This window comes from Ischnura elegans, chromosome 9 (assembly GCF_921293095.1).
Source record: "Ischnura elegans chromosome 9, ioIscEleg1.1, whole genome shotgun sequence".
Taxonomy (NCBI): Eukaryota; Metazoa; Arthropoda; class Insecta; order Odonata; family Coenagrionidae; genus Ischnura; species Ischnura elegans.
The window spans coordinates 85,349,181-85,369,202 of record NC_060254.1 but is presented as its reverse complement, the minus strand read 5'-3'; the positions used below and the strand labels follow the sequence as shown (position 1 = coordinate 85,369,202).

The following is a 20,022-nucleotide window of genomic DNA, read 5'->3' as shown; positions in this document are numbered from 1 at the left end:
AAGAAGTAAGGACATGGATACTTCAATTCGAATGCTACTCTGGCGGAAACAATCCGTTTTTTTCCCAGCATACGAGAAAACATTGAGCAACTTAAAGTATTCAGTCGAGATAGAACACTCAACATCCGTTCCAACCACCACTGAAAATTTTCCAATCATTGCTCTGAAGATATTAGGTAAGGACTGAAGAAAACGAGTGAAATACTAGATAAATTTTCATGCTATCGATGAAAATTAAAATAAATGATAGTTTAAAACAAAGTTCCATACATATTTAATGCTGTTTAACTCCACAGGACGAGTCTAAATCTCTTGTCTTTAATATAATACAATAATTGCGCATTGTGCGAACGAAATTGGGATGATAGTTTCATAAAATAAAGAATATCCAAGAAATACCTTACACAGCGACTTGAATGCATTTCTGGAAAGGATGGCATGGAGAGATTATCCAGGAAGGACATGATAAAGCTACGTAAAATCGAGTAAAATAGAAATGAACACATATACTTTTACCAAACGGCCATGATGTCGTCATGTAGTATTGAGGAAGCCCAATTCGAACCGCTGTCGATGATCGATTTTAGGGGATAGATATTAATTGACGGACTTTATCTTCCACGAAGACCTCGAGCTGCAGCGCCGCACAGATCAATTTACCTCTCGCCATTTTCCCCGGCGTCATTTCGCGAGGAAATGAGCCGCACCGAACCTCGTTTCGCGAATCTTGATCGATGACCTGATTGGTGCGGGAGAAGAGTGGCAGAGGTGAAGAGGGGACAGGAGGGGTGGGGCGAGCGAGGTAACACCTCGAGGAAACCACGTTAGGCGCCACTTCCGATGGCAAGTGGGGGACCCTTCTGAACATATTGCCCTCCACGAACACTTGGAAAGGCTGGTATCCAAAAACAGGTAGCCAATATCTGCTAGAACCTCTTGCCATTAAATATGACAACGAAGACAATTTCATACACTGACACTTTTAAATGTACCCCGATTTGAATCAGGAGAAAAACCCCATGAAGAAGGTAGGAAAACTGAGAATAAAGAAAAACAATAAAATAAAAATAAAAAAATACCGCGCAACAAGCAGTGAAAAATTTTCACTGAATTCATTAAAGGACTTAAAGCGATATTTATAGTAACGTATTTATTTCCTTGATGAATATATTACGATGACAATCGTTGAAAGATCCTACTCGTTTTTTTCTTTTTGAAATGAGTTTTTACAGAAAAATTAATTATCAAAAGTGGATATAAAATTTTTTCTACCTTTATCTGTTAGTCCACTATAGTGAACTTCATACGAATATCCACAAAAATGATGTCATCAAAAGAATTGAATGAAAGGAATTAAATAAATTACATGCGAATTTCTGCCCAAGAAACAACTCCAAAATAATGAACAGTCCGACCTGCACATAATACATCGACCATAGGCCGGGTAATTAACGATACACGCGATATAATAAACAACAGGTTAGGCATCTTTAGGATAAGGAAAGTCATTTTACCGAGTTACACCAACATGAAAAGGTTGGTAAACGGTAAGATTATCGAAAAAAGATCTAATAATTTTATTCTACTGCTAAAAAACAGAAGCTCAATAACTCTCACAAATTCCCTACACAATCCGGCAACAACTTCATCACAAAATACGTGAATAATAAAAACGGAATACATTTAAAGTTTCCGAATATGATAAAAGCGCCTAAAAATGGATATACACGGAAGAGAATCCACGTAATCGACAATGCAAGCACCAAATGCTATTTCCGAGCAGGAGCGTCTTCATGATAAATGTGAAACATGCATAATTCATAGAAACATTTTACTTCAGGTAAGAATCCAATTTTCAGATGGGATATATTCCAAAGAAAAAAACAGGTACAATATTTATTTCTATAAAGCAGTCGAAAGCAGAGTCGAATAGCAGAAGACCAATTACAAAGGACTTATAATAACTAGAAAAACAATTATCAAATAATAAAAAAAGTAAAAAACGACCAATAAAATAATATTCGAAAGTATTATCAAGTAAAAAAAACAAAGAGTGGTAGTATTTATAGAGTGGGGTACATATGAGTGCAAGAAATAAAGAATTCAATGATTTTCCTAAACCAACCTCGAGACTGAATCATGTGAACCGATCTCGCGTATTCACGAGAAAGGATTTATCACGAGCAGACCCGCAATTCATTGCCTGCTTCAATTTCGCGGAGACATCACGTTCAAGAGTGGAAGCCGTTCAAGTGTGGGGTTCGAGTAACGTCGGTGACACTGGAATAGACACCCAATGAAGTGGCTGGCTGGAGTGGGCGGAGGAGCGAGCCCAGGGCCCTGGCTGCTCCTCGGGGAAATTGAAACAACGATTTTCATTCTTCCCGAAATAAAACATGAGTGGGGGAAAATTCAAGGGAATCCAAACCAAGGAGAGATAGAAATTCGCGGATGTGACCGATAAGAGGGCCGAACAACGACTCCATTTCAATCTATATACATAAAAGAGGATGTCTGTTTGTACGTCCGCTATGCATTGCCATACGGCAGCACGGATCGCAGCAAATGTTGGTATAAAGGTGAGTCTCATGCTTCCAAAGCCCGTGGTGCCACTTCCGGTTGCGTGCGATGCGTTCTTTGCGTAGTTTTCTCATTACAGTTTGCTACGTCACGTCACGCAATTCTGCTGCTAGACATCCTGCCGGGTAGGCACACTTATTGACACAATAAAATGAAAAACATAATTCAAAGGATATCTCTCCTAACTATTTATCCTCTTGCTGCAAACTTCTTCACGCAGGAAATGCGTTCACACAATGTTTCGGTCTCCAAACGCACAGACACATATCATATCTTTATCATAGCTGTGGAGCGGGGCATAAGCTGACCCCCTGCTCGGTATATGGAAATCGATTTTTCCTTTCTCTGGGTACCTACTATCCTTCCCGAGCAACGCCGGGGGGCCTGCTAGTTAAAATATTAAGTTTCGCCAACAAAATGTACAAATACTTATCGGACAACGGAAGAGTACAATAAAATGAGAATAGGCGAATGTATAGCAACGCTCATAAATAACGTTCCAAAATAAAATCTAGAGAGTGTAACCAATTTCGAGGAAAAGGAATGCCCGCCCTGGCGAGCAGTAAATCTTGAAGATTCTTGGTCTGCGTGAGCAGGAAAGGTTAGATACCGGGATTCATATTTAGTTTCAATGTTGTTGTAAAAAACAACCCTCTCTAAAAGGCCTGTCTACACGATACATTAACATGTAAGAGTTAATGTCTGTTTGCATGAATGATTTTTGTGGACCGGAACGGAACATGTAAGAATGCATGAACCAAAAAAGAACAGGTTATACTTTCTGTGCATGCATTCGCACAATTCGGGTGGTTACACGGTGCGTTTTGGCGTTCATTCTCGCGTACATACATTTAGAAATTAACCCGTACGTGTTAATATACCGTGTAAACAGGCCTTAATGGTGCGCTCTGCAACTGCAAGCGTTCATAGAATGAGTCATACCAATCGGTCAAAGCGAATTTATTTGCGGCCAATATAGGATTTGGAAGTAACACCATTATGGTTCATAAGTACTCAAGGCCTAATGCCAGCTGCTACGCAATTTTAAGCTACTAAATTATAATCATCCTAGCAACTGTCTTTCTCGAAGGTATGCCGCTTAATCCTCATGGAACATCGTACGTAAAGAAAAATCTAGAAATGGCATAGGCTGATTAAGAAGATGATATTATTCGAATGACAGTTTGCTTGATAATTTTGAGTGAGTTCAGTTAATTTAAATGGATTTTCAGTTTTAGTTTATTCAAACCAACCAATGCTTCTTCGACGTCTAATAGTTTGATAGATAAAGACTTCCCTCAGTAACATAATCACTCAACAGCCTGTCTTAAATATGTTCATATTAAATAAAATCTAATATTGAGACGACCTAAAACGTCAAAAAAAAAAAGATTGATGAAGCTCCTCCTACTTGGTGCAGTTGGTATGTGTATGATATTTTTTTATGAACAACAAAGCTACATATCTAACAGAATAACAATGATTTTAATGAAAGGCAAAAGTGCACCCTCGAATAACTTGGTAGATGCAAAGATAGCCTCTGACCACTATTCTGCTAACTATAAGTTTAGAGGATAACTATACCTCATAACCCACATCGTAAGGTAGGCCGAGTGGTCTGAGGCGCCTGACTCTAGTTCTGGTTCTGAAGGGGAGTGTGGGTTCGAACCCCACGCCTGATATTATACTTTCAGGGGTTAGATGGAAGATGGGATTTTCCAGCCCCTATAATGTCCAATAAAGACTTATTGTTTGAAAGTAATATGCCATTCGCTGCAAATAGTAACATACCAATTTTTACAAGGTAGCCAAAACAAAAGAGCTCGATTCCAATGTTTGAATATTTAATACGGCTACAGGTATTACGTAAATACCAACGTAAAAACAGGTAGGTTAAATGATAACTATAACTTGTAATCTACCCATTGCTTGATGAAAGTAATCGCTACTTCTTGGTACATACCATATCATGGCAAGTAGTTCAAAAAGCCCTCTTATTGTGAACGAGTGTATACTCACGAATATATCTTTGCCAAGTTACGATAATTTACCGCTGTAGTCGCAGTCCAAATAGTAGGAGGAAATGAAAAACTGGCAAAGAATTCATAGGATTCTAATTACACGACAGATAACGACCTATTTTGACTCCCTCGCCCACGATGCAAGACAATGCTAGTTTTCCTAACACCTCTACGCTTATAACACACAAGAAGCCCTTTCAAGCTGATGTGAGGCGCCTGTTATTTTTCCCCACTCTTCATTTAATGAGCGGATAATGAGTAAAATTAATCATTTGTCAATTAAAAGGTAAAGAGTTTTAAATTTTAGTTCAGCAAAACTCAGGCGAATGTATTGAAATAAATACTAGCATTTATCCACGATACTAAAATTTATTACGACCTAGATTTCAATTCATAAGGTCTTGAAGATAACATTGAAACCAAGGTCGTAATAACTTTATAATCGTGGAAAATTGTTAGTATTTATTCAAATATGGAAAAATTCCACTCCATCACGGATCTTTAATCTCCGGATTTAGTTCATCCGATTGTGGCGCACAGGCGTCCTGTGAAATTTTAAAAATTTCCCGAAAAATAACTGTAACAAGTTTCTCTTTAAATTGTAACTGGTGTATGTCACAGATTAAATTTTTTTATATGACTGTAACGGAGCCCAGTTAAATTTTTTTGATACTTAATCAATTTATGAGTGCCACCCGCCACTTGCGCAGCGATGGGGGGGGGGGGAGCTGGGGGGGGGGGTTTGGGATATAAACCCCCCCCAGAGCTCAGAGAAAATTTTAAGTTTAATTGGTTTTACTTAATTAGATTGATATTACCAATACAATGGTGTAAGGATGAATAAAATATCTCTCAGAAAGCTGTAAATCTCACCCTTTTGAACCATTTATCTTTAAAATTCCGCAATTTATTAATCTCGTATCTACCGCTTATCCTGGTGGGTATACCATACTCCCACACACCCCGCTGTTATAGTTGCACCTAAACCCCCCCCCCCCCCCCAGCCTTAATTCCTAGCTGCGCCCCTGCCACCCGCTTGACTACTGCGGGTAGAGCATCCGGGACTGCCCGTTTCCGAGAATTATTCAGTGAAATTTCGCCCCAAATGAGAAACGCCGTCTTGCGATGGCCACGAGGGAATTAGGAGACAATCCTCGAGGCTAGGACATGTTATTTCCCTGCACCAAGCGTTTACGTCCAAACCTTCCAAGAATAACTCTCCCGATCGTAACTGGGCTTCCCGGGCACAACACACGGGTGCTAGTTTGTAGGATTTCCGGTATAATTTCATGAACCACTTTCACGCCGCATTGCTTGCGCTGATTCACTGACGGTCTCCGCGAACATATGCCATGCACCTGTTGCGACCACTCCGGGTGCTCTCGAAAAGATTATTCGCTGACCTCCTTCCCAACTTTACGCCACGTCACGGGGAGACACAATTAATTTTATTACCTTACACAGGTTGCATTACATTATTTCATGCACTTGAAGTTATTCGAAAAAAAAAACTAGAAAAAATAGAAAAGAAAAATAAATTGGCTAAATAAACACATCACAATAAAGATTGAGTTCGAGGTTGGATGATCGAACAATAAACAAAGCTACCAAACAAATTCCTAATATCCTGAACAGAATGGAACCCTTCAGCAATGATTTTCTGGACATAATGCCCTGAAAATTCAGTACAGATGCGAATTATTTTTTATTTTTTGATGAATTTTAACTAAATCGACACTAAGAGCATTTGCGAGGAAGACGAAATGCAAAGGCGAGGTAGAAGTCGATAAAGCTAAGGGGTATACATAGTAAATAAAATATTTAAAATCATACACGTAACGTATATTGTGATACGTGTGCTGTAGAGTATAAGTTGGCATACATTCTAAATAAACTAACCAGAAAAAGAAACACTCCTCCTCTCGGTCAAGTACGATAAATTTAGAAAAAATTGATGATGTATCTCAAAGTGGTCTACCAAAATCATACCTACAAACCAAAATAATCAATAAAGGTTAATAAGTTAAACAAGCAAAAATGGTATTTTCAATAGCGGCAAGAATAGGATGAGGGTGACACAAGAACTTCGACGGAAAACACGCTGCTTATCAGCATCTGCATAGCCGTCTGGCGAGAGCGGACAGTGGGTCACGGGTCGGGGGGAAGAGGAGGGTGGGACAAGGCGGCGAGAGCGGTCAAATTCCAGTTCCAAAGTCCCTGCTATCAGCATCCCAGCACCAACGACCCAGAACAAAGACGACGCTTCACGGTCAACATTTCGCTGAATGCGTTTCGTCGAAAAGCATAATTAAACGCAAGCACATGAAACTTAGTAACGTGTAAACCTTTCTTAGGCCATTCCATTGTTTACCATAAGTATCTATATACTATAATAAAACATTTGAAAACCGGATAGGAAGCAATGATAAGTAGTGTGCGATGACCATTGTTCCAGGGTTTAATAAAGTTCTACAGGGAAACAGAGAATTAATTATTTTACATAAATTGATACGTATGTTTAGTAGCAACTCTCGACAGATGAACGAGGCACTGGCTAAAGTATGATGGAGAAATAACGTGAGAAACTAAATAAAATTTGAGAATATTTACTGGTTCTTTGTGAGATATCGTGATGATTGCTTGAACGGTTTTTATTATTTCGTAATGGCAACAACAAATAGAAAAGAAATGCTTTTTTGTAAACAATATTTTCGAAGGTGCGACATTATTTAAGAGACATGATACAATTACAGCCAGATACCTAACCACACCACCTATCACGCTATTATCAAATTAATGCATTTATCGAAGAGGGAATACGTTGATTAAACGGAAATGACGTCAGCCAGCAGCCAGCTCAAACAGTCATAAAAAGTATAAAACTAAAAAGTAAATCCGCGACTGCGTCCTATTTCAGCACCGCAGTATATCAAATGCTCAATAGAATTTTTCAAAAGTAATTCACAGGAACTGTTGTATATCAGTATCTTATATATTTTATAAACGTGTGGCGGAAATTTCAAGATCATCTTTATCTGATTTCAGCCCGATCGCGACCATTTTCAAGAAGTTTGTAAAACTTTCCAGCTGGAAAAGATTTACTAAGGAATGAACGCTACGCAGATTCGACAGAAATAATTCATTTTTTAGTAAAAAAACTTGATAACATCAAATCATATGCAGCAACAGAATCACCCATCTGCTTATTGCAGCACACCGGTTTCTTATTGAGAGAATTAGAAAAGTAAGAGTGTAAAATTTGGTTTAAGTAAGATCCCGAAGCGAGAATTCCACTTCCTACCACCCGTTGCTTGAAATACCCTTCCAGCAAGCCTGTTGTGGTATTTAGGGAACTTGGCATCACTTAAATTCTTCTCACGCCCCACGGAAGTAGGGAGTATACGAATCATACCCACTCAACAAGCCTTATTTCCTTCAGATTTCCTAACTTAACTTTCAATCAAATTGAAATTATCAGGGTACATGCAGTAGATCAGGGCTGCCCAAACTGTGGCCCGTAGAGCCCCATGAAAACTTTAGCAGTCCGCAAGATTCGTCACAATTTTACAAAGTATGTTTAATGGCAAACATGGAGAAAACCAATACATTAATAATGTATTAACTGCACATTCATTTATAAAAAAAATGAGTTCACGAAATTTTACAACCGACCTGCGGAGTAATGATGCATTTCCAAAGTGGCTGGTCAGATCATTTTGTTGGGCCACCGTTGTAGTAGACCTTTGCCACTATTTACCTGTTTCACAAATATGAAAACGTTACGAAATACAGAGGGAAAATTTTTACATGCTAGATACAGAAAAATGTTGACAAGCGTCTACTACATGTAACCAGGAGATTTCAAGACTATTGCGAAAGTTTAAACACTTAATAGAATAATAAATCCAGAAGAAATAATGTTCGAGCGAGAGTGATGCGCTCTCCGACACAAAAATCAAGCCTCTCCAAAATCCTAGAAATACCTAGTAGTCGAGACAACTTTCAGTTCATATTCCCATATTAACATTGAAAATATGAGAAAAATCCCTTTGATCATATAAAGACAGCTAGTCGGCACAGTCACGGTTATAACTTGTCCTTTTCAAGGGTGTACTCAAGGTGGGATCTTTGGAGTGATTCATCCTTCGAAGTACAAACCACCTTTGATACCTTCTTTTTCATATTGGATCTACAGAATACAATAAAGTACCTACTCTTGATTCATTTTATTCAAATAACATCTTTCCATTACTTTCGGATGACTGCATTGATCACATAAAATTTCATATCAATTCTTCCTCAAAGCTGGACTTAATAACAGCGACTATTCATCGAAAAATTGGATCAAGGAAAGCATGCATGCCTGAGAAGGTAGAGTAGAAAATAGCACAGCGACGAAATTGAAAAAAAAATAAGAAGCATCGGCGAGGACGCCAGAGGACGACCAAGAGCGAAGACGCACCGCATTCCGAACTTGGGCCAAATGTGTGAAACTTATTTTCCCTCCCATTCATTTCCCACGAAAGAAAAATAAGCGACCTTGCCCGTTGCCGGCGTCATTGGGAGAGGAAGGCGAGGAAGATTCCTGGGGCAGAACGATCTCCTTGAGCGCGGCGACACAACAGCCGACGATGCAGTTGGGCGACGACACGTTAAGAATGCCGCCCGGGGCCCAGTTGAGTCGGCGCCGGCGCCCGCATGGGGCGCCAGGCACAAGGGCGACACCCGTCACCGCCACGAGGTTAACCGACGTCGAGTCAGGAGGTGCATTTTTTTCTCCGATCCTGCCGACTGTCACAAACCTGTCTACGAGAAGAATGGACGAAAAACACGACAGCGTGAACGCTAGGGACGGGCCTCGAGAAGTTGAGGCATCTCGTCTTTGTCGAGGGACAACTTCTAGCATTCGTTCCGCCGGCGACGATTACTCAAAATGAGGTAGTGAAAAAGGCAAAATATTCGTTTATTCGCCTTCAGAGGGACAAAATCTCCCAATGCCGATGGAGCAATTCCGGCGAAAAACAAAAATCTTCACCTGTAGTCACTTGGAAAGTATGTCATGTCTGTACCTCACAATAGCATTTACATGGCAATTGACGTCCTTTATATCGAGTACCAACCATTTCTGTCGCACATGTTCAGGAACCTATCTCGAAAAGTGTTTCTGTAATTTTCGATTTCAGCCCACTGTGCGACGCAATATAATATGCATTAGAAGATTCCCCCAAACTTTTTCCTATGACGCAAGTCGTGCCATTAGTTCCCCACATGGGTGGCCTTGCTTGTATTCCAATTTATATCCATGGAATTCCGTATTGGAAGACGAGTTAATAAGTCTACCTTTCGGGATATGTCAATGAGCTGCAGCGTTGGTAAGTAACGACGGAAAATTTATTTCAAAAACATTTTAAAAATATTTTTTTATTGATGAGTAAAACAAAACTCAATATTCAATAACTTTACAGTACGGCGTAACATTTTACAAAAATAATAGAAAAAACAACTGAAAAAGTTGAGATAACAATAATTCCAAGTCTTAATACAACAGGATATCTCAAATCTGGCTCTATGCTCTCGTTCCGTGATCCATAAAAACTAACGTCTGTGAAATAAAGTATGGTTTCAGTCAAATTTCCCCAGAGAAAAACAATACAATACAGATCGCCTGAGTATCTATTGTAAGGCTAGTTCGGACAAATGAAATAACTGAATAATCAGGAAGAGGTGAATAAATACCTCAATAAGATACATAAAGGTGACTAATATTGTACGTAAACACGGTTTTATTGCATAGCAATTTCGAAACCAACCGAGTAAGAGTTTTCACTGGAACTTTTTCTTGTCAGAGCTAAATCTATACCCCACTAAGTGTGACACCTCCCGATATACTGCCACAGTTAAAAAGGATTAAGAGAAATGCTGAGGTTCCGAACAGGTAAAGATTTTGAGCGAGTTTCACCAGTGGTCCGAAGGCTCATGCGACACGACTCGTGAAGAGTTGGGCTGAAAGGAAAACTTCTGTACAGATGATCCCGGGAAGGTACAACACAGTGACAACTGGGACTCCTAACTAGAGATTTCAGAGGAAACGGAGCCCCAGCCACGGTCAATATTGAGAAATCACTTATGCAACGCATTGACAAGGAAAATCGGGACATCTATAAACATGGAAGACTAGTACGACCAATGAAATAAAAGCACTTGACATATTACACACAATACTTTGGTATGCATACACCGAGGGTTTTCATTCCCCTTTACATAAAATTATATTCAATGATACGTAATGATGCGGAAACATCATGAAACGCCCGATTCTGTTAAATTTATAAAGACGATTATTACCAATAAGTAAATGGTTTATCTATATAGATCCTCCCACATGCATTTCCCCTCTTGCCCAATACCGGTACTTCCATCTTCCAAAAAGTTACACAATACAGTTACACTCATTATTGTCGGAGAGAAATATACCACTAAAATGTATGAACAAACAATTTATTTCATTCAATGATTTCAGCGATAGAAATTAATATTTTAATCATATTTAAAATGTTTCCGGTACTTAGAACGCCTTTATCGCCAAAATATACGACGCAAGGTGAAGTTTGTTCACAAATTAAAAAAATAAGAGAATTAAAATATGACATATAATGCATGTATTACTAACACTTTTCGCGTTAACCAATTGTCAAGATAATATTCCGGGCCAACTCTTGAGGTATTGATGAGCTTGTTTCAATTTTAGAGACTATAAAAAACATATGGACACAAAAATTAGGCCGGTTCATTCAGAGCTCTTTCATTATTCATCATTTGAATGAAAATGCATGTGCAAGCAAAGACTGCTGACCTTGCGGTGTACTTAGCGACATACTGTGGATATCTCGTGGACACATAGGTGCTGTCTTCTGAAATAGGTACAGTTTCTGGAGCACAAATTAGTGATTACTCTCTACTTTAACGTGATGAAGCCGGAGGTCGACCAACTATATTCAACTAGTAGCAACTACCCTAGAGATTAATTGATTATTCAAGCACTCCTCATAATACGCCATTGCCATATACCACTGCCTATCAGTTAGAGGACCACTCTAAATCATGCGCAATAACTACGTATACCCATCGCTTTGTGAGGGCAGTAGAGAGATCTATGAAAGTGGCAACGGAGAGTGAATCGAACTTCGAAACAAATTAAGATTGAACTATTCTTGCATATAAATAAAGATGCAGAACCAAAACGCTTGTAATTTCAGGGAAAAATTTCGCTAACTTCAAATATTTTAAGGGAATTTACCGGGGATGCAATTTAAAAAAATGGAAATTTGGCATTTCGATAAAGGTACACTATTACCGAAATATCTTTCTCTGAATACATAGAGCGTATACATACATCCATACTAAATGGTTGCGATGAGCGATAGGTATAGGTTTAACACTTTATCCATAAGCATTAAATGCGCTTCAATAAGCCTTTGGGTATAAAAAGCTTTAGAATACTCAAAATAGAAATAATTACTCACCCAAATATACGCTACTCCCAAGGTCTTCAGCGCAGTTGATGTAGTTTTTGATCCAGCCGACGATTCTAAAGACATATGGACCACTGGAGGACCTAAATCGAGCAAAAAGAAAAGATTTGATTAAAGATTGACACATAAATATTTTCAAATAACTCACAAATATTAGCCCCGTGGTTATTTTTCAATGCCTACTCGTTTGCAATAGAAAATCTCGAGCTGCAAATATTTTACACCTTGAAAATCCGGAGATTTCCGCTAATTTTTGAATAATTTACACAAAACAAATTTTTACTAAAAAGTTGATTTTCAGATTGCCACTGATTTCTAGAACATTCATGGAACAATTTCAAAACAAACGAAAATATGCAACTACTTTCTAAAACAGAGATTGTTGCCATATTATGCTTCAGGTTTCCTATGACTACACATTATTTATTCAATAAAATAATACGGAATGTCATACATTCACATTCTTAATACCTTAAATACTTAAAAACGCATTAGAAAAATTAAACCTCGGGTACCAAAAGCTCCTTCTGAATATAATTTCGTCACACGATAATCAACGGATATCAACAACTGTTTCGGATTACCATATTGAAATCCGATCATCAAACACAATTTGCTGAGACGGATTATTTGTTGAACCACTAGGTTTATTGAGGCTATGTTACCTCACTCCCAACGGTAGAAAACAGCCTACTGCACTCGTGGATGGTGACTACATTTAGCGAAGAGAGATGGGGTTAAGTATGCGATATGGCGAGGTCAACGAGAAGCAGAGGACCCGAGGAAAAATCGTACGTCACTTTCATTTCGGATCGAGAAAGAAAACAAACAAGTTTACTCTGACGCAATAACGCAAGTAAACTTGTTTTCGCCATCTGTGAAAAGGAAAGATTAGGCAATGGGCCAGTTACATTGGAAGTAACGATGGTAAATACACGAAGGCCGAAAGCTAAGGAAGACATTAATGCGAAGCAACGAATTCCAACATTAATCCAAATACGGCACCCTTGCGAGAGAAAGGGATAGACAAAAGTTAAGTAAAAAAGTAAGTTCGACTGAACTGATGACATCAAGATCTTATTGATTTAGAACAATGTGGATTGTAATGTTTGACAAGGGAAAATTACTATCTATTTTAGGTTCATTTGAAAAAGAAAACGGTAACCAAAGCTCTATCGCAAGTGGGCTATTGATAAAAATCTGAAGCCTCATAATTAACCGAAATATAGAAGAATGTGACACGATAAAAAAGGAAATCAATGAAACCTAATACGGCAGGTGTAAGTATTAATCAAATGATTATCAGATGAACATAAATTTTAAATTATACCAAGAGCGCAAAAAGAAAAATTTCCCAACAATGAATAAATTTCAATTGATAAATACATACACTGAGCTGCTACCTCGCCGTGCAAAATTACGTATGTAATAAAATGAAAAATGACGACTAAGGAAAGAATTTACATGATGATTATTTTTCATTTATTGAAATAATTAACCTGTCATCCCTATCTCGACTCCCCACTAGACAAACAACGCTAGATTTCCCTAAAATGTAACGTTTCTGCACCTTGCTCTAGTGAGCCAATACATTACATGAATATGAAATATGAATATTATATTACAGAGAAATTAGTACAAACATAAATGAAGGAAGGAGAGTACAACTGCATGGACTAAAATCGTGCAAAATATGATGTAGTAAAATAATAGTTCTTAAAAAATCATCCATTTTCCAAAATTAGCCATTATTAGGCAACCCCGAAAAAAGAGGACTAAAAACATACCTGCCAGAAGTGAATGCTATACTGCATACCATATTTCTCTATTTCGTGTCACTAATATAATCCTTGAACGAATCAAATGGAGGAAAGCTAACGTGCTATAACGGCAGAGAGCATCAGTCACCAGATAATAAACTGATGGTGAAAAAGTGAAATCGACAAAAAGCAGTCACGCATGGCTGATTTGGAGTCAGATTCGGGTGGTTCAGATTCCCGTCTGATTAAATGTCTCTCAGATGTTCTACGCAAAGCGTCCGGGGAAAAGTGTTGGTTTTTCAGCTGCGACCAGAGCTTTTGTGTTCAAGAAAAACCCTTGGGTGGTCCGAACGACGTGGGCGGTCTAAGGTCCACGCTTTGCTTTAATAGACAGGCCCTCAGGAAATGCTCCACCTCCGGCTGCGGCGAAGGTGGGGGGCAGAGGGACATAGGTGGCCACCATGAGGGGTTCCATTAATATTAGTCGAGGATTAGGTCTGCTGGGAGGGCAAGCAAGTGATGGGAGTAATTGTACCCGAGCACCATCTACCACCAGCGTGATTCACCCTGGATCTGTACGGCAGAGGAATCCCTCCATTGACGCTGACAACACCCACTCCTATGGATATCAGGGTGGTCACTCAAACATCAATTTAAAATACTCTTGACTTTCAGACTTCAGAAGACCAGATACCTTTCAGAGCAACACAAATAACATCATTTTGAACCTTACCACTAGGGTCCGACAGAGACGATAAAATAACAAAGATATTTTGCAGGAATATTTCTCGGGTTTCCCACCGGGTGTCGTATCGGGTTGTAGTTCCCAACGTTTCCATGACTAAGTCCGTCATCGTCATCAGGGGTTAATGTTGAGCCAAGTTTTTTCTCCGGTATTTATACTCATAAGGGCCGTTCAAGTGGGCCCTGATTGGTCCTTTCTGAATTGGGGTGATTTATAGTGATTGATCACTGACTTCCACGTATTACTTAACTGGAAGCCTTTGTCTCTGTTTAGGTTCTTTTGGTGTATGTTGATTTGTATGGCTTCTTTGACAATTCGATCCCAGTAGTTGTCTGTGCAGCATAGCACTTTGGTACTTTTAAAATCTACTCGACTCGACCGCAGTTAAAACTATATAAAGAGATATTTTGCCGAACGGATAGGTAGAGGAATTCGCTTTCACTCCAAGCAATAAAGAACTTTAATAAATGCTAGGTGGGACTGAGAGGTGATACATCCCCACCGCGCATCTACTCTTTTTTTCTTTTCGTTAACGGCTGGTATCCTGACACCCCCGCCACACGCCCATTGAGGCGGCTAGCGGGGCAGTACATAAATACAGAATTTCCAGCTTTCTTTTTCAATTATACAGACTATGTGACAATATGTACTCTACAGAATGTTCGCCTACATGATAGATGAAAATGTAATGAGGGCAGAAGGAAAAAATAACCTGAAAACATATAATGTAAATTCATGATACAAAAAGTAATATCCTTCTCGACCCAAAGAAAAACGCGCTCTGGCAATGTGCTCGTCATTCCTCATAGAAAAGCTAAAACTTCTTCAAAATCAACTGCATTCAAATGCGTAACCATGGGATATGCTCGTTGACTGCCATGTTTACCTCAAGGGAAAGGTTACTCTGAGATAGGCGAAGGATAATTCAGAGGTGTACACATGATTCCCTCGAGTGACTGCCCTGGTCCAGAGGAAGAGGGGGGCGGATTGTGGCCTCATCTGGGCCAGGTAATAGAAATAAATCAAATTAAATCGAATGAGCCTCAATTCTTCGGAGTTCATCGCGAGTCATACTCTGGGTTGAGGGAATCCCAGTGATCGATCGTGTATTTGGACGACGAAGAAAGGGGATAGTTAGTCTTGTTTGAATTTTCCTCACCGACCAAAGAAAAACGACCCTCTGGAAAGGAAAACCATTTTTGCGCGGAGCGATAGTGGCGGCAAAACCTTTGTTGGGATACTTTTTCCCCCTTAGTATTACCATCTCGGCAGGCTGAACACAACTTGCCGGACGCGGACGGTTTTCGTCGGCGCCAATGTGAAAAGCATGGGTCGCGGACTGTCCGCGTCGGTAAGAAACTAATGGCTGGTATCCTATGTCATCTCTTCATAATTTTATTGAGAGCAAATTATTTTCCCAGAGGAAACCCAGAAAAACCTATCTTAGGGCCGCTATACACGGTGAATGATCATGCTGAATGATTACGCTATCATTCACGGGATCATGCGAGCAAAATCGAACACATTCAAATTTTCAGTGAATGATCATGCGCACGACGGTTAATTCGCGAATTTTTCCGTTAAGGCCGTGTTACACGGTACACGGAATTGCGCAATCTGGCGTACGTGCGAAGGTGCAATCAAAATTGCGTCGTGTAAAGCGATGAATTGCTAGAACTCATGCGAGAATGCGTGGATGCGAGACGGCAAAATACCCCCTGTTCTAATTTCGTTCATGCATTCGCGCAATTCCACGCCACTTTAGAAATTAATGCAGCTCTAACCTGCGCAATTCCGTGCTGCGTGTAAAACGGCCTTTATACACGGCGAATAATTCCATTCGCATGATCATTCAATCTGTATTGCTGCCTTTAGAGATGGAATGTTTTTTCGGGTACCATCCATCTGAATCTATTGTTACCAACAATAATTTGTCATAGCCAGTTTGCGAACTACCCAAAGAAACTATTCCATACTAAATGAAAGATACAATGCTTTACCAACAAATCACTTGCACGAAATTCACATTAGTTGCCATAAGCAAAATTCTTCTGGACTGGGAATCGAACCACAGACCTTTACCTTTCCAATCCACTGCGCAAACCACTACGCTATCCAGGTTGTTTAATTACCAATTCAAACCATAGGTCTGTGATTCGATTCCTGGTCCACAGGAATTCTTTCTCATGGCAATTAATGTCAATTTCACCGCCGCTCAGGCGGGAGGCTTGAAATAAACCACACTTCCATTAAATTTTCTTGGGTCTCGATGCGAGTAACAGGCAGAAGACCCGACATGCATCCAGTCAACAGCCCCATTGTGCTTTGAATTTGCACGCAAAACCGCAAAACACCATTTCCCACGCACGACTGAGCAATTTCGAGTGTATCGGCCGATACGCTGGACCCCTCACTATCAAGCGGGGCAGAGGCAGAAGAAAGAAGAGGCCCTGTGGGTTGGCAGAATCTCCGGGAGATGGTCCGGCGGAGACAGTGGAGCCCTCGCATTTTCTCCGCGGCCCGCCAAACCAGAAGAGATGAAAGAGGCACATGCCGGCGAAGATGCCGCCCACCCGCCGGGGCGCCCACCTACTTCCCCCACAACAGGGTTCGCATCCACCGCCTCCCGCGCGGGGAAGAGATAACGGTCCATCGCCACCGGCCCAACATCTCCCGTCGAACCTCGTTTCTTCCCCATCACCCTCGCCTCTCTCTCTCCAGCGGCCTTGTTACCCAAATAACATGCACACCTCGCCACCATCGCCACGGGCGATACTAGCATTCCTCCGGACACTCTGCCGAGGATGGAACGCAAAATACTTCGGACCTCGCAGATGTTTTTATCGGAAGGCGAGTTGCACGTTGTGGTCAAGGGGTTCTCACCCACAATACTAACTCAGCGATTTATCTCTAGTGTTGATTTAGATAGGTAAGAGTAGGGCTCACCCCGGACTAAGCAGCAGGCGTGCAAGGCTAAGGGAGACAGTTCCTTTTCCTTGACAAGCAGGTCTACCTACCACCACACTCATTGAGCGTATATTTCCATACTACATAGCGGTCGATAATAAAAGATAGTGAATAACTTAGTGACTATCGCCATCATTATAAGTCTATCTTCTTATTTCTAGCTAATACTTCAGAAATTCATCAATAATTAAAATATTTTTATACTTGAAAAGTAAATGGAATCTTCCATGCTTATAGTACATTTTTACCATTTGTTTCTCTTTTCACAGCAACAAATAGTGCAGAGCACCAAGTAATGAATATGCTTGAGGAAATACATACTACAACTCTTCCCAGATTAATTTCACAATCGTTCTAAGTGCTTGATAAAATTATTTTGACGAATATTCATCACTGAATGAATAAAGAGGCAGTTAAATAAAAAAATGGGATTCGTAACTCTTACACTTAATTCAAAATGACGACGCATGGATACAAATTAATAAGTTAAGGAAGATCGACAAAATGAACTATTAGGCAGAGGGATGCACAAATACCGCAGATTAATCTATGCGTAAAATGATGCGTAAAAAATTATCACTGACAACATTTACACGAAATATGACTTTGATAGATTGTTTACCCGTTGCATGGCATTCCACGTTTATCAAGATGCAATTGAATTCCCAGACTTTCAAGGTTTTTCAGAAGAAAGCCCACTCGAGGGGCACTGCCAGTCGTCGAAGTCACCAACCACGAACGAGCAAGAAAATGGCCAGAGTAAGGATGATAACGATCGAATTTAGCTCCTGCGCGAGAGGCCAAAAAATGAAAAGGAAAATAGTAAATAAAACTCTCCCCCATATTTACTTGATTCACATTACTTGCCTCAAAGCCACGATTTCATTAAGAATGAAATTCTATAATTTACACATAAGATAAATAATTCATTCAGTGATGAATATTCACATTTACATATAGATAAAGGTTAAGGATCAGAGGTGACATGAGGCCGTGTCACCAACATGGCTCCCACATTCCTTCTGTGCCATCACCACTGGGGGTACAGTGAATTTCCAATATTCCTCCACTGAGGTCAGTGCGGTCACTTATCATAAATATATATATGATAAGATTTAATCTAGAGAGTTATTCGGTTCATAGAAATTATTAAGACGGTACCAAGAATTCCATTTTACCTCTTAAATACCTACGCGGGGTACAAAACCGAAACAAAATCAGTTACAAATGTCTTCGAAATCGTTGGAGAATGGACTATTGTGCAAGACATTCACAACACTCACGGCCACAACTGATTATTAAAACAAAAATTCTCCTTTTCCTTCATTATCCTGTAATTTGATGCTCTTCCCTGTTGTCATGTGCCCCTGGAAAGGGCTTTGGCACCCTCATCCGAGCGTATACGACCGAGTATACATTTGTCCTCGAGGGAATAACCATTTCCTTCGTTAATCGGAATCGGTAACAGAAATATCGATTTGCACGAACATGGCACGACAGTGCTAACCAAATAATACATAAACCTCTTCAATACTATCATGAAAGAATTTTTTCGGCATTATTCATAAAGAGAGGATGTTTTGAAATCTTCGTAGTGCAAATACAATACACAGTATAGATTGATAATGAATAGTGCAGCCTCGTGTATATGATCTATTAACCATAAAACACCGACGCATATTTTTGAATACTCGCCCATAAATCCCAAATATCTGCACTATAATTATGTTGTTAGCAAACACGAAAATTTATTTACTATACTCCGTATCATTGAGGAACTGTACGTAAATACTGAATAACTAAAACACAACGGGTTTAATTAAAATGCGCATTAAATTTAGAAACGTGATGCCGCAATGAAAATCACTCCCGAGCACGACGAGAAGATGATTAAATGGCCAAATTGTAAAAGGTTTCCTTAAAGAAAGGCAAAAAATCGGACAAAATTTAAGATCAAATTCAATTTTACATTTATGAATATTTTTTTTTAATTTCTATAACATAGAGATGAGTTCTGATTCTGTGGGGAAACGAGGACGAAGGGAAGTAGTAGAGAATTCAAGGAACGAGTCGATAATCTTATCAACAAAAAATGCAGTGTAAATATCACGACAGAATACTGAATCAGTGAGTCCACAGCAAGCACGCCGACTTACAAAAAATATTGGGGGGCCCAAACCGGGGATATTTTCCCGGGAAATTTTATAAGTAGTGAATTGCAAATCTTTTATGCATTTTATAAGAGCCATATGATCAAAGTTAGAACCCTGATAACTCTAATCTCGATATCTGGACACTCCGGGGAAAATCGACAAGCCTGACACTTTTTTCCTCACACCCATAACGAATTATTGGGGGGGCTCGGGCCCCCTCAGGCCCCATGGAGTCGGCGCCACTGGTCCACAGACAAAAAAAAC

General features: G+C 39.7%; 1 protein-coding gene across 3 annotated transcripts in view; it reads right to left on the bottom strand.

Annotated features, from left to right (window-relative positions):
- LOC124164856 (ADP-ribosylation factor-like protein 4C) overlaps positions 1-20,022 on the bottom strand; it is a 109,084-nt gene that overhangs the window by 48,339 nt on the left and 40,723 nt on the right. The window contains exons 1-2 of one of the 3 annotated variants that reach the window (XM_046542066.1): positions 12,718-13,155; positions 12,125-12,216 (exon numbers count right to left, since the gene is read on the bottom strand). The gene's annotated coding sequence lies outside the window, so the exon portion shown is untranslated. Of the gene's footprint in view, positions 1-12,124; positions 12,217-12,604; positions 12,676-12,717; positions 13,156-20,022 lie in introns of those variants that run through there. The other 2 variants (XM_046542065.1, XM_046542064.1) reach the window with 2 other exon arrangements.